General features: G+C 38.1%; 1 protein-coding gene and 1 long non-coding RNA gene across 6 annotated transcripts in view; one reads left to right on the top strand and one right to left on the bottom strand.

Moving 5' to 3' along the window:
* RAI1 (retinoic acid induced 1) overlaps window positions 1–18,926 on the bottom strand; it is a 303,155-nt gene that overhangs the window by 220,957 nt on the left and 63,272 nt on the right. The window lies entirely within an intron of this gene.
* Window positions 5,152–18,002, top strand: LOC127562238 (uncharacterized). Its single transcript, XR_007953639.1, has 2 exons — window positions 5,152–11,229; window positions 12,102–18,002. It is a non-coding gene; the product is annotated as an uncharacterized LOC127562238 (long non-coding RNA).

Raw genomic sequence — 18,926 nt, 5'->3', positions numbered from 1 at the left:
CTCACTTATTCTTTTTTTTCCTTTTCCTTCCCTTTCCTTTTTTCCTTCCCTTTTCTTCCTTTCTTTCTTTCCCTTCCTTTCTTTTCCCTCCCCCTCCCTTTCCCTTTCATTTTCTTTACTTTATTTTCCTGCCCTTCCTTTTCCTTCCCTTTATTTTTCTCCCCTTCCCTTTCTTTTCTTCCCCTTCTTTTCCCTTCCCTTTCTTTCCCTTCACTTTTTTCTCTTCTCTTCTCTACCTTTTCCTTCTCTTCCTTTTCCTCTCCTTCCTTCCCTTCCCTGTTCTCATCTCTCTTATCCTTAGTGGTACAGAGAATCAAGTTAGGACAGGACAGGAGTTAAAATTGTGTCAGAGACTTACTAGTTGTGTAATCCTGGGCAAGTCACTTTGCCACTACCTGTCTTAGTTTTTTCTGAGTAGTCTTCCTTACTTCAGGCCCAGTACTCTATCTACTATGCCATCTAGTTGCCCATTCATTAATCCCCAAAGCTCAACAAAATATATTACTTCCCTACATTCCTATATGACTTAAGAGTCAATTTGGGAACTTAATTATTTCTTGTATTAAGAGTGTATTTTAATTGTTTCTTAAGTATAGATTAAATGAAATGTGGAAGATTCTGTAAATTCTAAAACACTATAGATAAAAGGGACAATAACTGACATTTATATAGTACTTTAGGGATGGCAAAGCAATGTATATACGTAATATCATTTTATCCTCACAAGCATCAGAAATTGTTGCCCCCCCCCCACTTTGCAGATAAGAAGGCTGATTCTTAGGAAGGATAATAGATAAGTATCTGAAGTGAGATTTGAATCTAGGAGCCCTGATTTCATGTATTTCTATAATAACATGTATTATAGAGGTCATAAGCTTTCTCATGTGCTTTCCAGTGCCAAGTCCAGAGCTGGTCACAGAGCAGGGACTAAATATAGACAGACTGAACTAGACTCAATTGAATGGACATGATCTTATTGGGAGCAGTGATGTCAGAAGAGAAGGATCATACAATTTTAGACTTGAGGGGTGATTGGTAAGAGTCTGACAGTGTAGCCTAGGCAGGACCACTGCACACACTAATGGGGATCAGTTGTTTCCTATCTCAACTAAGGATGGAACCCCACAGACAAATCTATCTAGGAATTTAGGGGGCAAGTTGGTACGAGTGCCTGGACTTGGAGACTCTCAGGTGGGCCGAGTTCAAACTCCATCTCACACAAGTAGCAGGGTGACTGACTCCATGTTGATAATAATATGCCATTCCTCTTCAGGCTGCACTCTGAACCTTCTCTGCCATGCTCCTGCTCTTCATCTGAAATCATCTCTCCAGCTCTGGAATTAATACCTTGGAAGTACCCTTTGCCTCTACAGCCTCTCCTGATTAGAAAGAGGCATCTTCCAGAGTCTCCATTTAAAGTGTGGGGGGGTGCCCTTTATATTCCTCTGTAGGCAACATTCTTGACTTCTATCAGGCTCCAGCAAAGAGCTTCTTCTCTTCCTCCTCATTTTGACTTCCTTTATGCAGTCTTCCCACTCATTAGAATGTAAATTCCTTAAAGGCAGGGATAATCTTTGTATTCCTGGTACGATGTTTGGCACATAGTAAGTATTTAATAAATGTCTGTTGATTGACTGGTCTGTTGATCACATAGTTGTGAGATAAAATAAGATAAAAAATGAGACCTAAAGAGTTTTGCAAACCTCAAAGCATTATAAATATTAGTTCTTTCCACTAGCATCACTAGCACCATCAGCATCTCTTCCTCCTCCTTTTCCTTCTACTCCTCTCCATAAACTTAAGTGTCTCCCTATTGACAATAGAATCATATATTTCATTTTTATTGTCCTTAAATATGTTTTCTATATAAGTTTTAGACTGAACCTATTACTTAAACTAAGGAATAAGTACATAAATATACACATTGGGGGTACATAATTTAAACATTTTTTACTGATGAGGTATATAGTCGAAATTTTGGAGATCACTGGGTCAGATGATCTCAGTTCCCTTCAAGCTCTAAATATGATGAGAATATTCTCCCCGAGAACAGTCTTTCAATAAGACTTTTTCCCCCAGGCAGTAGACCCTGGGTATGCCCACTGGCAAACAACAGATGCCTACTAGCAAACTTATCCAAAATCACATATCTGCCAGTTGTGTTGTATGTTTCAAACTCAAGACTAAAACCAAGAGACGAGCTCTGGAGGCGTATATGCCTTAAATTCAGAGGGGATTCAATTCAGTTAAATGATGTTTATTAAGTCTAAGAACACTATTCTGGGTACCGATGGAGATACAAAGTTCAGGTAAGAGATGAACCTTACCTTCAAAAAGTTTCAATTGAAAGCTTCTTGTAAAAAGATAAGATACATACATACCCTCTCCTTCCAAACCGAGTCAAGGACCTTTAGTTTGTTTGGTGATCCCATTTGGGGTTTTCTTGGCAAAGATACTGGAGTAATTTGCCATTTCCTTCTCCAGTTTATGTTATAAATGAGGAAACTGAGGCAGCAAAAAGGTTAAGTGACTTGCCCATGGTCACACAGCTGGTAGTGGCTGAGGTGAGCTTCAAACTTAGATCTTCATGATGGCAGACACTATGCCCTATCAGCTGCATCACCTACATGAACACATACAGGCGCACTCATAAGAGCCAATGACACAGTGCCGACCACGGGTCTCTCATTTGGTCCTCACACAATCTTGAGGGGCAGGGGGTGTTTTGCAGCAGATTCTGGCCCGGGCTCTGACCCCCGCGTCCCCGATTCCAAATTCAGAGCTCCATCGGCACCGCGTTCAACATCTCTCCCACAACAGTTGCCATTCCTTATAGAGCATGTGTGGGATTGAGCTGGCTCCACCAGCCGCTTATGGAGTCACGTGCTCAGTCAGGTCAGTGATAAGGATGTTCACTGTGGGCCAGTCCCTGTGACAGGGCACAGCTGGGGAAGTGAACTGAGCAGAAGCAGCCCACTCTGGCTCCTTTTAAGGAGAATCAGCTTCTGGGGTGGCTCTCTCTCACCGTCTGTGAGGAGGCTCAGGACTCTGGGAGATCCCGTCAGGCTTCCAGAAGGGAGAGCAGGGGAGAGGGGAAGATTTGCCCCATACCCTCCTCCCACTGCTGCCCCCTCACCTCCCACAGTGGGGGGAGGCAGCCAAGACACGTGCTGGCCTGGACAAGCCTGAAACAGAGCATGGGCCTCTGCTGTGTTTCCCCCTGAGTACAGGTGAATGGCAACCATGAGGTGGTATTTCTAGTGCTGGCAACAAACAGCCTTGTGAGTCCAGAAGGCCTGGAGCTGCTGGGTTGGGGATGCTGGCTGCGAGCGGGAGGTGACTTTAGAAACAACTTTCCCAAGAGGAAGATGACCAGGCTAGCAGGAGTCTGGGCCATGCCCTGGTTTTCCGGAAGACTGTAGCTTGAATGAGTTGCCCAGGCAGTTCAGATATGAGATGAAAGTGAAATACATTTTCAGCAATCCCACAAAGGGTTTCAAGTTTTAATATTTAACATATCAACTTCCCTGGAGAGTATACTAGGCTTTATTGGTTACTGTTTTAATGTTCTAAGTATTTATCAATGTGTGCTTATGAGTCTTTGGTGTTTTAAGCCTTTCGTTTATGGTAGAGGAAATAAACAGCTCTATTAACTGTTTATCAATCTGAGCAGCTTTGTACATGGACTACCTTTTTAGGTGGGACCCTGTTAATTCTTTTTAAGGAGACTCTAGACGTAAGACAAAAAAAAGCTTTAAAAGATTTTTCCCTCCAGGCCAGGGCCAGGATGCCCTCTCCCACTAAGAGGCCCCATTTCTGGATTCAAGCCAACTGAGTTCAATCCTAGTGAAGCCTGACCTCAAAGAGGGAAGTCAGGTTCTTCTGGAGTTTTCTGGTTCATTATGCCCTCACCTCGGAGTCCTGAGAAAATTTTTTAAAGCTTAGTTTGGGCTCATTATAGAGACCTCCCCAAAAGGGATTTAACAGGGTCCCTATAAGTGCATAAAAGAGGGATAAAGTACTATATAAGGTCCGATATGGGGGGAGCTCACTAATGACTGCATGATTGCATATCTTGCTGTAAAATGTCTCTCTGACACTCTTCTTTCAATCTCCAATTTATTTTAGCAGGGAGCTGGTATAAAAACCAGTTCTAATTCAGAGAGGACATTATAAAGTATGTTGTATTGTTGAAGCTTCAGTGTTACTTTTTGTCTGTTTTCAGTATTGTGCAGTCAAACATGAGGTTTTTTTCCCCTCATTTTCTTTGTCTCCTAAAGTAATTTTCAAAACTGCTAGTTCTTTCTCTAATCCTCTTCTCATATAACCCCAAATATCTGTAAATTGCTTAGCATATTGCCTGGCACATAGTAGCTGCTTAACAAATGCTTGTTTCCTTCTTCTTTCTCTCTTTGCTTCTTTCCTTTTATTCATCTATCTATGCATTTTTCTTTCCTTCCTTGTCTTTCTTCCTTTCCCTCCTTTCTTTCATTTCTTCCCCCCCTTCCTCCCTCTCTCTCCTCTCTCTCCTTCCCTTCCTTCTTTTCTTCCTTTCTTCGGAGATCATCTTTCATATCCTGCCTCCTAATTGTGGATTTACTCCAGGCTCTGTCTTGGTCCTTTCTCTCTTATCTTTCTCTCCTCTCTCTGTTGATGACATCAGCTCACATGAATATAATTGTCACCCAGTTCTATTCTCTCTCCTGAATTCCAGTCTCACATCAACAGCTGCCTATTGAACATTTCAGATTGGATCTCCTAAAGACATTTCAACTCATCATGACCAAAAAGAACTCATTAGTTTTCCCTACTCACAATCTACACCTATTTTCAAGTTTCCCTATCTCTGTTGAGACTACCATCCTTCTAGTTACCAGAATTTACAATTTTGATTTCATCTTCCACTCCTCAGTTCCACACACCCTACATATTCAATCCCTTGTCAAATGTATTTCTACTATCACAACATTTCTCTCACCACTTCTTTCTTTCTACTAATATGGCCACCAGTCTTTTCAAGCCTATTTTCAAGCTTCTGTATGAAATATTTCCTGATTCCTCCTCAGCTGCTGGTGCCTCCTCAAGATAATCTTGTATCTATTTTATATATATCTACATATATATATATATATATATATATATATAATATATATATATATATATGTTGTTTTCTCTGGATATATTGTAAGCCCATTTTGTCTTTATATTCTCAGCTCCTAGTAAAATATCTCACATATATAGTGAATGCTTATGTAATGTATTGTCTCTTTAAGGTTTGTTGTTGAGCTATGTCATACAGAGTTCTAAAAAAACAGTTTCTCTAAGATACAGTTGCTGGGGATTGAGTCTGACTCAGAGATCTATGACAAGCCATTGTTACTGAGTTTTGAATGTGACAAGCTGTTATATACTGGAAGGGTATGGCCACTAGTACTGTTGTATGATTTTTCAGCAAACATAATTTGTCTGATTTCAGAAGGAAATGTAAAATTGATTAACCACCATAAGATAAGATATAGTTCTTTGCAGTGAGGAGTCAGAATCTGAACCCATAAAAATAAGAAAAGAGATAAAAAGACAGATTTCAGAACTGCATCAAGTAAACTTAAAAGTTTGAAGGGATAGATACTATAGTTGCTTTTGAGGAGTAAGTTTAGCTGAGCAAAGGAAGAGCTTGGAAGCAGAAAATCAGAGAAATTACCCAACATGTCAAACACAGTGAAGATTAAGTTAGCTTAGCAGTAGAATCATATATCTTTAGCACAGAAGGTACATTCATCAAGAATCATTTATGGACAGTTCCTGAGACAGAAAAAGGACACTGAACTTTATGGTTCCAAAGTTGTGGAGCACATGTTTTCTTCACTCATGTTCCTTCTTGACAGGTTTCTATTTGTAGGTGCCTATTCTCCCCAACTAATACTGAATATATTATTAACAAAATATATGACCCAGTGATTATGAGTGAATTGTAATATATTTTTATTTATGCATTTACTTTAATACATGAGTAGCTGTGATATTTTTTCTTTTTGCTTTAATACTAAGTTAATGGTAAAGTTTAAGATCTAATGGTCTTATTTGAGTGGCTGGTTGTATAAAAAGAAACACACTGGTAAGTGATCAGAACTACAGTGACAAGTAGGGAGAGTATATTCTACTACAAGAGGGTTACCTGTACAACACTAAGAGAATTTTGACTGATATCATTGGGAGATAGTTCTTCTTTGGGAATCAAATTATATTAATTTGAGGGCAGGATGGAGTGAATGGGCCAACCTTGAGAATGAATAAGTGTCTATGAGATATGTGAGGACTTATAATATGGGTAGACCACCATATATAATTATTAAGTAAATGCTTGCTGATTGATTAATTGGTAAATAATTGTTTCATAGAAATTTCATCTGCCTGAAATAATTAAATATGGTTCTGGAAGTCAAAAGGACTTTTAGACTAAATAGCCTTAGAGGGTCTCTATAACTCCGCCATTAGAATCCTAGGAAACATATCTGTTCTAAATCTTCCCCACATATCACTTTTATTTCTTTTATTGAGTGGCAGCTAGCTAGATGGCTCCGTGAATAGAATGCTAGATCTAGAATCAGAAAAACATGATTTCAAATCTTTCCTCAGACAATTACTAGCCCCTTAACCTTTGTCTGTCTCAGTTACTTCATCTATAAAACGAAGATAAAAATGGTATCTGTCTTCTAAATTTGTTGTGAGGATACAATGAGATAATATTTGTAAAATACTTCACAACTCTTAAAGCATTATATAAATGCTATTATTATCAGCTCTTATCATGCCATTCACATGAACATTCAGTGGCTCCCTATCTCTCATCGTATCAAGTTTAAATCTTTCTACTTGGCTTTCAAAGTCATGCCCTCTCTAGTCTCAGCCTACCAAGCCAAGTGCCTCTCAACATTCATATCTACCTTCAGCAAGAATGAGCTCTATTTCTAGAACATACTTTGCTCATTCCTGCTTTGATGCTTTTGCTAATGTTATTATCCTTGCCTGGAAACTAGTTCCCTCACCCCCCCTTCTCCTCTGCCTATGGAAATCCTATACAGTTGAATGCCATATAGGCAGTATAATTTTATAATTAATGTGGAGCTTTCCCTTTTCTGAACTTCCAATGTCCTTGTAATCAATGCCTGTTGTTCTTGTTGTTGAGCCATGAAAACACAACCTAAATGACTTGCTGAGGTTTACATAGCTAGTAAGTTTTTGAGACCAAATTTGAACTCAGGTCTTCTTGATTCCAAGACTGCATCCACTGCATTACCTAGTTGCCTTGTAGTCACTACTATGTAGCTTAAATGCTCTTTCATATGTTTTATTTGCTTCCCCAACTAGATTATAAGCTCCTTGAGTGCTAGGGCTACCTGAATCTCAGTTGCTTCACCTGTAAAATGAGGGTGTTAGACCATAACCTCTAACCTTTTCTAGCTGCACAATTTTATAAATATGTAACATTTTCTAAATTGTTGTGAAAAGTGCCCTATTCTTGATCTAATGATCTAGAGTCTACAATCCACTCAAATTGTCCTCCTTGTTATACATGATGTTCCAAAATGTAAATCTCTGTACCTTCAAACAAGCTGCTGCTCATGTCTGGAATGAAATCCTTCTTTACCTCTATTCTCTTAAAATCTCTATTTTCCTTTTAAGGTCAGCTCAGACACCACCTCCTAAACAGAGGTCTTCTAGAACTCTCAGCTACTGGTGTTCCCTTCCACCTCCAAATTCCTAATTTGTTTTAAATATACACATATGTACACATACACACTCTATATACTTACATAGGATGTAAGCTACTTAAAGGTAGAAGTTGTTTCTTTTTTAAAACCTGTTTTCTCAGTGCCTAGCAGAGTGCTTGGCAGATAATGGGTATTAATTATGGTCTTAATTTAAAAATAATAACTTTTTATTTTCAAAATATATGCAAAGATAGTTTTCAATCTTCACCCTTGCAAAACCTTGTGTTCCAATTTTTTCTCTTTCTCTTCCCCAACCCCCTCCTCTAGATAACAAGTAATCCAATAAATATGTGCAATTCTACACATTTCCACAGATAATGGGCAATTAATAAATGATTAACTGATAATTGCAGCTTGGGCAGATCTCTTTCCCTCTTTGGTCCTCAGATTCATCTTTAGTAAAATGGTGCTCTTTAGCATCTTCTCCAGTTTTAAGGAACTATGATTCTTTGAGAAGTACTACAGCAAGAAGAATGTGGTACTAACCTTTCTGCTCCAGACCTCTCTCTGCCTTTCTTCACCCACAAAAATGGCCTCTAAAGAACCTTATAACTCAAAATATTGCACAACAATGTTAGTTCATATCTGTTAGGTTTTATGTTATGGTCTTAATACCTTCATTTTCAATTCAACAAATATAATTATGTTCAAGACATAGTGCTGGTCACACAGAATACAAAGAATGAAAAATGATAGGATCTTTGTTCTCAAAGAACAGAGGGAACATAATGAACACATATAAGTATAATGAGTAGAATGAAAGTAGGGTCAGGGTATGCTGGTGCCATCTCAAACTGGCTTATTAAGAACCAATTGCTAAATTTTCAGGGTAAGCATTTACATTTTGGAAATCAGAAAAAATTACAAATCAGGACTTCATTTATGTTTGGTTGATTGTCTAGACTTAAAGTGATGGTGAAAACATTTATAATTTGTCTGATTAAACTAAAAAGTGTATTGTGTATTTTTGGAAAGCTGGTGTTAAAACATTTACCAGGACATCTCTGGGAAAATATAATAGAAGCAAAAAAGAGAGCCAAACAAAATTTAAGCATTAATTTGAGAAAAAGAATATAGTTTCAGTGGAGAAGTGGCACCTGAGCTAGCCTTGAAAAAAAGGGTTTCAATGGGTAAAAAAAGATATTCCAGGAACAGGAGAAGATCTATATAAATTCATAGTGGCAAGAGAAAATTGGAGACCCAGTTTAGTTTAGCTGGAACATAGAACATGAGAATGTAGGAAAGAAACTACTATGTTCCAGGTACTGTGCTAAGCACTTTACAAACATCATCTCATTTCATCCTCATAACAATCCTGGGAGCTATTATAATCTCATTTGAAATTGAGGTAAAGTTTAAATGACTTGTCTAGGATTACAAAGATTGTAGGTGTCTGTAGGCAGCTAGGTGATACAGTTGATAGAATACAAGGCCTGGAATCAGGAAGAATCCTCTCGCTAAGTTCAAATCCAGTCTCAGATAGTTTCTAGCTATGTGATCTTGGACAAGTCAGCCCTATTTGCCTCAGTTTCCTCATCTGTCAAATAAGCTGGCGAAGAAAATGGCAAGCTACTCCAGTATTTTTGCCAAGAAAACTCCAAATGGGATCACAAAGATGTGACTGAAACAATTGAACATTAATAACAAAAGTGTCTGAGGCTGAATTGAATTCAGGACTTTCTGACTCTAGGTCCAGCATTCTGTTCACTGTACCACTTAGGTGAGAAAAGTTAAAAAGGGAGAATTGGAGTCATGTTGTGCCACAACATGGCCAGGCCAAGGCATGTATATTATATTTTATGGGCAATAGGAAGCTCCTATTTTTGTCATCTTGGTAGCTATGTGAAAGACTGACTTTGAAAGAAGTCACAATGAAAGAAAGACACAAGGGAGGCCTGGAAGTAGAGAGGCCCCTCAGGAGGTTGTTACAATGGCCAAGGCAAGAGGATGAGGCTCTAAAGGAGGGTGGTGGCAATTTGAAGGGAGAAAAAGGGAGCACATGTTAGAGGTGAGATAGATGCAAGGCATATAGAATTTATAGGTCTTGGCAGTTAGCTAGGTATGGGGGATCAGTAAGAGGAAGAATCAAAGATGATGTTGAGGTTTTGAGCCTGGGCCATTGGGGAGGAAAAGTGGTACCTACACTAGAAACAGCCAAGTTTGGAGCACAGGGAGATGTAGGGGAAAGCGGATGAGTTCTGCCTTGGACATTCTGAGTTTGCTGTGCTGGTGAAACGCCAAGGTCGAGGTGTCCAAGAGACATTCGGAGGTGGAGACCTTTCAGGAGAAAGATTGGAACCAGATTTCCAGAAATGGGAATCAGCTGCAGCGCGGTGATTACTGAACCTGTGGGAACAGAGGAGATCACTGAGCCTGCAGAGAGAAAGGAGGGCCCAGGGTGGAGCCAAGGGGTGACTCTGAAGGAGCTACACAAGCAGGAGGCCCATTCAGAGAGAGCTCTGTGTGCCAACCCCTGGAGGAGAGAATTTAGAGGGGGCAGGATGTTTGACAGCATCAGACAGTAGAGAAAAGCCAAAAGAACATCAGAATCCTTCATATGTGAGGATTGTGGGATCCTACAATTACAGGGTCAGGGCTAGAAGAGGCTTTAGAGCTGGGTAGAGCCTAGAAGACCCGAGTTCAAACCTTGCCTCTATATGACCTGGGTAAGTCACTTAATCTCCATCTGCCTTAGTTTCACCATGTGAAAAAATGGGGATAATAAAAGTACCTACCTGTTGGGAGGATCAAATGAAATAACAGTTACTTGTTAAGCAGCATATAAGTGTCTGTTACAGACAGCAGAGGAGAAGCCAAGCTCCAGGGTGACCCAGGGGCCGAGCTGGGACTGGGACACACACTCCCTGCCTCTGATACCAGCCGATGGCTGTGCTTTGGGATGGAGGTTTCTGAGAGCCCTACACACAGCTCCTCTTTTGCCCTCCGAGGAAGAATAGCATAGAACCTTGCTGCCATAGAGGGCCCGCCTCTTCAGCCAGGTATGAGGCTTTGTCAGAACTCCCCGAGGGAAGAGGAGGAGAGAAGAGGAAACCTGTGGTGGTGGTCAGATCAGGCTCACCAGCTCCCCACAAAGCCTGGTGACTCATGGGTTGCCTACGTCACAGTTAGATAATGGCTCCCACCCTAAAAATAGATTGCATCGCATCACCCACACTCTTGGGCCTGGCTCCTCCCTTCTGGCCTGTGACTACCGGAGAGGGGTCTACTTCAGAGCCCCTGGACCCTCCAGGAACATACCTGGGACCTTGGACCCTTTCACTGGTTCAGCTCATCTTGCTATTGATTGTGATTTTTAGAACAGTCACCACTGAAGAGATGTTTAGTTCTTTAAAAGCAGTTTTCATTATCTTTTATGGATCTCACAGTGGGAAAAAGGAGGGAGAAAAGAAAGACAAGAGATGAGATGTTTCCCCCTTGACCATATTGCTTTGTTCAAGTAAGTGATTAGTAAGATATATAGCTAGAAGGTAACTACTGCCCACCAGAAGATTATAATCTAATTGTGCTGTGCACACAATAGCTTAATAATTACTTGTGAATCACTGAGTTGGAGAAACGAGGCATTCAGACTAATAACAAAAATGCAAAGCAATATTTAATAAGGAACATATGGTGGGGAAATATTAAGAGGAGGGTTCACTTTTGGCAGGAGTAATCAGAAAAGACTTTTTAGACAAGGTATTATTTGAATTGGATCCTACAGTTCAGAAAAGATGTCAGTGTGGATGAAGGTCATTTCAGATGAAGGGAACAGTATAGAATCATAAAATGTTAGTCTGAGAAGGGCCTTTAGAGGTCATTAAATCCAATTTCCAACCCAATCCAATTTCCCAGAGTTTCCCAACAACATTGTGGAGTGTAAGATCCTTGAGGATTGGAGCAATTTCATTTCTGATTTTGTATCCTCAGCATCTAACACAGTACCTATTACACAGTAAGCATTCAATAAATGCTTGTTGAATGTTAATTTATAATTTTACAAGACAGGTAGTTCAATTTTTGAACATTTCTATTTGTAAGAAAGTTCTTCCTTTGAACCCAAGTATGCTTCCATCTGTATCCATATAAACTAAGATTCAAATAATCACATTCCTCATGATAGTCCTTCAAATATTTCAGTCACAGAATTTTGAAGTTGAAGTTAATGGTGTGTTGGCAAATATTTAACAACTAGCTCTTAAAAAAATGTTCACTAGATATACTTTTAATTTTTATCTACATTTATTAGCACTTCTCTATCACTTAAGTCTAGACAATCAACAAAGCAATACATTAAATCCTGATTTGTAGGGTTTTCTGATTTCCTAGGTATAAATATTCACAATCAAGTCTCAAGAAGCCAGCATGAGTTGGTTCCAGAATACCTTTGGTTGGAAGGGACATCAGGAGGCCATCTAGTTGAATCCATAGGCAAAAGAAATTCCCTACTATAAAATGCCAATCTAGCCTTTGCTTGAAGACCTCCAATAAAGCCAAATTCATCACCCCCAAGGCAAATAATTCTATTTTTGTACAACCTTAATTATTAGGAAGTTTCACTGGCTACCAAGTCTAAATATGTTTGTTTTCAATGTTTGTCCAATACTCTTTAAGTTTTCTGGGGCCAAACAAAATAATTCTCTTCCTTTTTTTCCCCCACATGATAGGCCTCAAATACTTTATCATAGCTATCATGATACCCTCTGAATCTTATCTTATGATTAGATATCACAAGTTCTGTTAACTGATCCCCATATGCTAAGTATTTAAGGTCCTTCACCACTCTGATTGCCCTTCTTTGGACACTCTCCAAATTTCAGTGCTTTTTAAAAATTGTGATACTCAGAACTGAACACAATACATGTGGCCTGACAGAGTACAGTGGGACTATCACTTTCTTATTTCTGAAAGCTATGTCTCTCTTAATGCAGGCCAAGATTCCATTTTTTTTTTTTTTTTTAGCTTTTGACATCACACTGCTGACTGATGTTGAGCTTGCAATCCGCTAAAAAGAAACCTGGATCTTTTTCAGACAACTTGATGTCCAATCATTTCCCTTATTCTGAACTTGTGAAGTTGATTTTTTGTACCCAAGTGTCAAACTTTACATTTATGCCTACTAAATTTTATATTGTTTGATTTAGCCCAATACTCTAGGTCAACATCTTTTTGGATCCTGACTCTACCATTCAGTGTATTAGCTGTCCTTTCTAGCTTTGTGTCATTTGAAAATTTGATGAACATTTCATCTATACTTTTATTCAAAATCTGATAAAAAATATTAAATAGGGCTGAAAACAATTCCTCTGGTACTTCATTGAAGACCTCTAGCCAACTTAACATTGAACCATTAATGACTATTCCTTGAAGCCAGCTAATCAATCAGTTCTAAATTAACTTAATTATATTACCTATTCCGTATCTTTCCATCTTTTCTATAGATACATTTTGTCAAATCATTTGATAAAATCTAAGCAAACTATATCTCTAGCATTCCTCTAATGTACTAAATTTAATAATCTTGTCAAAAAAAATAAAGGTAGTTTGACTATTCATTATCGCTTTAATGATCTATTCTAGAATTTTCCCAGGAATTTGCAAGTCAAGCTCAGGGAACATCCAGAGGAAATAATTCTATTTCCTTTTGTGAAAATTGGGACATTTGCCTTTCTTCAGTTCAGCCCAACCTTTCTCATTTTCTACAATCTTTTAAATATCACTAATAGACTTCTCTCATATTTCTCACAATTCTCTTTTTCTCCAGGCTAAATATTCCCAATTCCTTTAACTGTTTCTCTATTTCTACAGTGTCATAATTATCATTGCCATGATAATCACCATTATGTAGTGAGGCTGTAGATTTTGGGGGTCCTTATAACCAAAATTTCTATTCCCACTGGTAAACTGGGTTCTCAAAGGGAAGATAGCTACACCCATCCCTCTGTGTACCAAGGAGTTGGAATATATTTCTAATGCTACTAACTCAAGTCCTCATTTCAGTGTGTTCACTCTGCCCCCATCCCAGTGCATGGCCATCAATTTATCTAGTTAACTGGTGTTTTAGCTTTTTATAAAGGATTGAAAAGCTATAGTAAGAATAGAAGTACAAGCACAACCCTCTCTTGCTATTCAAGGCACACTCTACTCTCAATGACTTTGTTCCCCAGGGAGAGTGAGCTTAAATTTGAACAGGTTGTTGTAAACCATTCAGCCTACCAACTTTATATATTCAACTTCTTCTTGAATCTTCTCTTCTCCAAGTTATATGTCAACAATTCACTTATGACATGAACTCAAAACCATTCACTATTCTGGATAATAATAATATGTACTAGTATTTGCATCATACACCTCTTTGGCAATATGGTAAAACCTATTGACCCCATCTCAGAAATTTTTTTTAAATTCATAATTAAAGGAAATGCTAAATATTAGAGGTTAGCAAAAATAAAGATGTATTTTTTCCTCAAATAAGTTTATGGATCACTTGAAATCTACCCACAAACTACTAAGGTCAAGAACCAGCTTAAGAACACTTATATTAGTTTTAGTTTTATTTTGTTTTGTTTTGTTTTGTTTTGTTTTGTTTTGTTTTTCAATTGCCAAGATCACACTGCTGATCTATAGTGGACTCCCAGTACACTGGAATCCAAATATTTTTCAGAACAATTGCTCTCTAACCATGCTTTCTCCATCTTACATTTGTGAAGTTAATTTTTGTCCCAAGATCAAGATTTTACATTTATTCATATTTAGTATTCCTCTTCTTAGATTCAGTCTACTGTTCAATCCTATCAAGATACCTTTGGATGCTGACTTTTCCATCTACTGTGTTAGCGCTCTCTCTCTCTCTCTCTCTCTCTCTCTCTCTCTCATCTTGGAAACATATAGCATCTATGCCTTAATCCAGGTCATTAGCAAAAATGTTAAATAGCTTAGGGCTAAATAGCTTAGGGCTAAGTACCGATCCCTGGAAAATTCTGCTAAAAACTTCTTGCCACACTGACATAGAACCATCAATAACTACTCTTTGATTTCAGCCATCCAACCAGTTTTGAATCCATCTAATTATATTATTGTCTAATTCATCTCTCTCCAGATTTTCTATGAGAATAGCATGAAGAACTTTCTCAAAGACTTGCCAAATATAATAAAGGCCCAATTAGTCAATGAGAGCCCAATTCTTATGGAAATCAGGACAACACTGGCCTTTCTCCAGTCTTGTACCTTTACTATAATTTTCCATGATTTTTCAAATATCATTTGCAACAGCACATCTGCTAGTTCTTTCAGGAGCTGAGGATATAGTTCACCTGGACTGGGTGACTTAAATTCATCAAGGGCAGCCAGCTGCTCTCTTCTTAGCTCTTTGTTTTGGGTACCAACTTCCCATTAGTAATTTGTGTCATCATTTCCATGGTAAAGGTCATTTTATTTTGTAGAAAAAACAGAAACAAATAATAACTGAGCAGCTCTGACTTCTCTCCATTATCAGTTATAATTATCCCATCCACCCCAAGCAAAAGCTCTGTACAATTTTTGATCCTCCTTCTCCCCAATATAACAAAAACAAAACGAGACAAATACATAACAAAACAAAATCATCAAATTACAAAAGCACCTTTTGTTTTCCTTCATTTTTCTCACCAATTCTAGTTCATCCTGAATTTAGCATTCCTCAGACTATTTTTACAGGATCATGCCATGCTCTTATATTCATCTTCTGTTACTTGGCTGTGCTTTTTTTTTTCTTCTATACGATTCTTTAAAAAATCTAAATGGTGATGTTCTTGTATCTCTCTAGATAAATCCCAGTTTTCCTCTTCATGAGAATTGTTTCTCTTTATGTTTTCCACATCTCTCATCCCCTGAAGGAGAATTCTATCTTTTCTCTGAACACTCTGAAGTCTGCTCTCCCCAAAATCTAAGGTGAATGGATGATTATGTTAAGATTTTACCTACTTCCTCATCATAAACTCTAGAATGGATTGGTCACTTCATCTCCATGTTCCCATTATTTCTACCTCAGTAACCAGTTTTTTTTTCTGTTTGTGAGATCAGATAGAGAATAGTGTTTGCCCCTTGTTAGTTCCTCCCCTTTGGGAGATATAAAATTATCATTAAGGAAAGTAAGGAAATCATTAGTGCTCTGGTTTGGGAAGAGAGAGCTCCAGTATGTTTCTAGATAATTGAAACCCCTTATCACTCTTATACTGTACTGGATCTGTGATCTGTTTCTCAAACTTCCCATCTATTTCCTGTTTCTTCCAGATGGTTTTTAGTATATTCCAATGACAAAATCATTTCTGTTCTCCTCCTTTGACCTTCACCCAAATACTCTTTGTCATGCTTTCCCACTTTGATTCCCGGGATTTCCTCAGCTGAATATATTGTCCTAATAAAGAGCATTACTCCCACCCTCCATCCCCAATTACCTATCCTACCTCTTTTGAATAAACTATACCTTTCTAGGACCACAGTTTTGTCATGGGTTTTATCCTACCAAGTCTCACTGAAATCTATGAAGTCTGATTGCTTCCTTTAGTTCCTATTTTTTGGTTGTTGCTTAAACTTTGGACATTTATGTATGTATTTGAGGCTATGGGTTTTATTACTAGCTCCTTTCTTGGGTTTTTATATTCTGTGAGTTTATATATAGGTATCCCACTTGCTTTTTTTTTTCTTCTTTGTAGAGTAGTAGTCTCTATGGTATATATAGAGTAGTCTTTATGGTATCTAACCTGGGGGATATACATATATACTCATACACACACACATATATGTGAATATATATTTGTGTATACATACACACACACAGAGGAAAAGCAACAGAGACAGCCAGAGAGAGACAGAGAAAGATACACACACACACATATACACACACAGAGACAGAGAGACAGAGAAAGAAAGTCAGAGACAAAGGAAGACAGAAAGGCAGTAAATCAGACTTGGACAGACAGAGAGAAGCAGCCCTTTCCAAATCTTGTTACTTTAAAGGCTTTTGATTAAATTCCCAAGACACCTTACAAATATATTCTTATCAGTCTTTGTTAGGTAAAACTGTCTCTGGCCAGAAATCTGCCATTTTAAGCCATGATCCAATATTCTGAATCCTATTCTCAGACACCACCTTCCTAGCCAGCTGTTCACTTCCCAAATTACTTTTTCTCTTCTGCATCCCTTCTCTTCAATGAGCAAAAATGGGGAAAACACAACCTGTGCCCTTATGGTCTTTGGTTTCTTGCCCAAGACTTTGTAATCATTGGCAATACTTTCTAGATTCCTTCTGGAAGAGCCATTTGTGCCCATGTGAATTACCAAAAGTAGGGAGTCATCATTCATCTTTGGAGATTCCCTATTATACCTTGGATACACTCCCTAGGAAAACAATGGACCCCTCTCTCATTATTAGGTCAGTAAATAGCTGCCTGGTACATCACCAACTACTACTTTCCTCTTCTTCCTCTGATCCTTACTAGCTAATCTCTCATCTCATGGTTTCTGTGATTCTTCTATATCATTCTCAGGGGGAACAACCAGCTTCTTCCTCCATAGAGCATCCAGCTCTCTCCTAAAGAGGAATCTGTTTTTAAGCCCTTTTGTACAGATGTCCTTCTCATTCTCTTTCTCCTTTTTATAACACTCATTTTTTCATTCTCCATCATTTTGCAGCATAGAACAGTATTTGGATTGAAAGGATGTGAGACTAAATCCTTGGCTGTACTACTCACTACCTCATATGAACTTGAACAAATTATTCAACCTCTCTGATGGTCAAACCTCCTTTTTGCCCCTCAGAATCCATTCCCTTTCTCACCCCCCCCCCCCACCATTAAAGCTTGTTTCTGTTTCCTCCCTAACAACCTAGAGAAGGAGAAACATTCTTCTAATCCTTTCACCTCTTCTAAGAGGGAGACAAACTTATATCTGTATAGTCCTCAGTCTCTCCTCTCACCTTTCTCCTTAAGGTTTCCTGTATCTACAGTGTCAACTCCTTATTAGTGACGCAGATAAGTCACTCATTTATAGCAGAAACACAAACATCAATACTTGGTCTCAGACAGAGGCTTCTAGAATTTGCACTTGTCTAATCTAGTTTTTTTTTTTTTTTTTTTTTTGGAAATCCATGGTCACCTGCACTTCATGTATAATTAACTATTTTACAAGTGAGGAAACTAAGGTTCAGAAAGTTAATGATTTTCCATGGTCACAAAACTAATAAATAGCAAATCTAGTTCTTCTGGCTTCAGGGCCAGTGACTTTCTATTCCATTATGATGTCTTTAAGATATAATTTCACTATCACATCCTTTGGTCCAGACAGTATCTACAAATTGTATTAGAGTAGCTAAAACTCAGATTTAATTTTTTAGCATTACTGCCCAATGCCAAGTTGATGTTTTACTAAAATCTCTAGGATTTTTCATTTGAATTGCTATAATTATATAGGTACCTTTTGAAACCCAAGTGAAGAACTTTGCATTTCTCCTTGTTAAATTTTATCTTATTTAATCTCATCTCGTGTTTCAAACAATGGATCTCTTTTCAGAATTCTTATTTTATCATCTAATACATTATCTTCCCAACACTGCCATTGGAAAATTTTATTAGCATGCCTCCATCCAAATTAATGGATCAGTATTCAGTAGTGAATAGCATAAGATCAAGAATAAAACCCCAGGTACTCCTCTTGAGACATCCCTCTAAACTGACATAGATTCATTAATCCACATTTTTTAACAGTTGTTCAATCAGCAAAATGTCTACCTAACTACAACAACAACATCTAAGCCAACATCTTGTTCAGATGAGAGTCAGACAGAAACTTACTCAAATACCCTGATGAAACTGAGATATTGTATATATAGTATATTTCTGATTTTAACAGTTCCATCATTCTCATTAAAAAGGGGAATTAGTTGTTTTTGGAGACTGCAAACTCAGAAAAAGCAGAGGCAAAAAAGCACAGCATCTATGTAAGGAAGAGCTAGAAGGTGATCTTGGAAAGGGAGATTGAGAGTCAGATTTTGAAAATCTTAACTATCAGGTTAAGGAGCTCTTGGATACTATAATTGAGTCAGAGATTTGGAATAACAGTATGACAGAATTCTGAAATGTTCACATTGGAGGGACCTTAAGAGACCATTCTCATCTA

The sequence above is a fragment of the Antechinus flavipes genome, chromosome 1, assembly GCF_016432865.1.
Source record: "Antechinus flavipes isolate AdamAnt ecotype Samford, QLD, Australia chromosome 1, AdamAnt_v2, whole genome shotgun sequence".
Lineage (NCBI taxonomy): Eukaryota > Metazoa > Chordata > Mammalia > Dasyuromorphia > Dasyuridae > Antechinus > Antechinus flavipes.
Note: the sequence above shows the minus strand (reverse complement) of the source record. Positions and strands in the feature narration are given on the sequence as shown.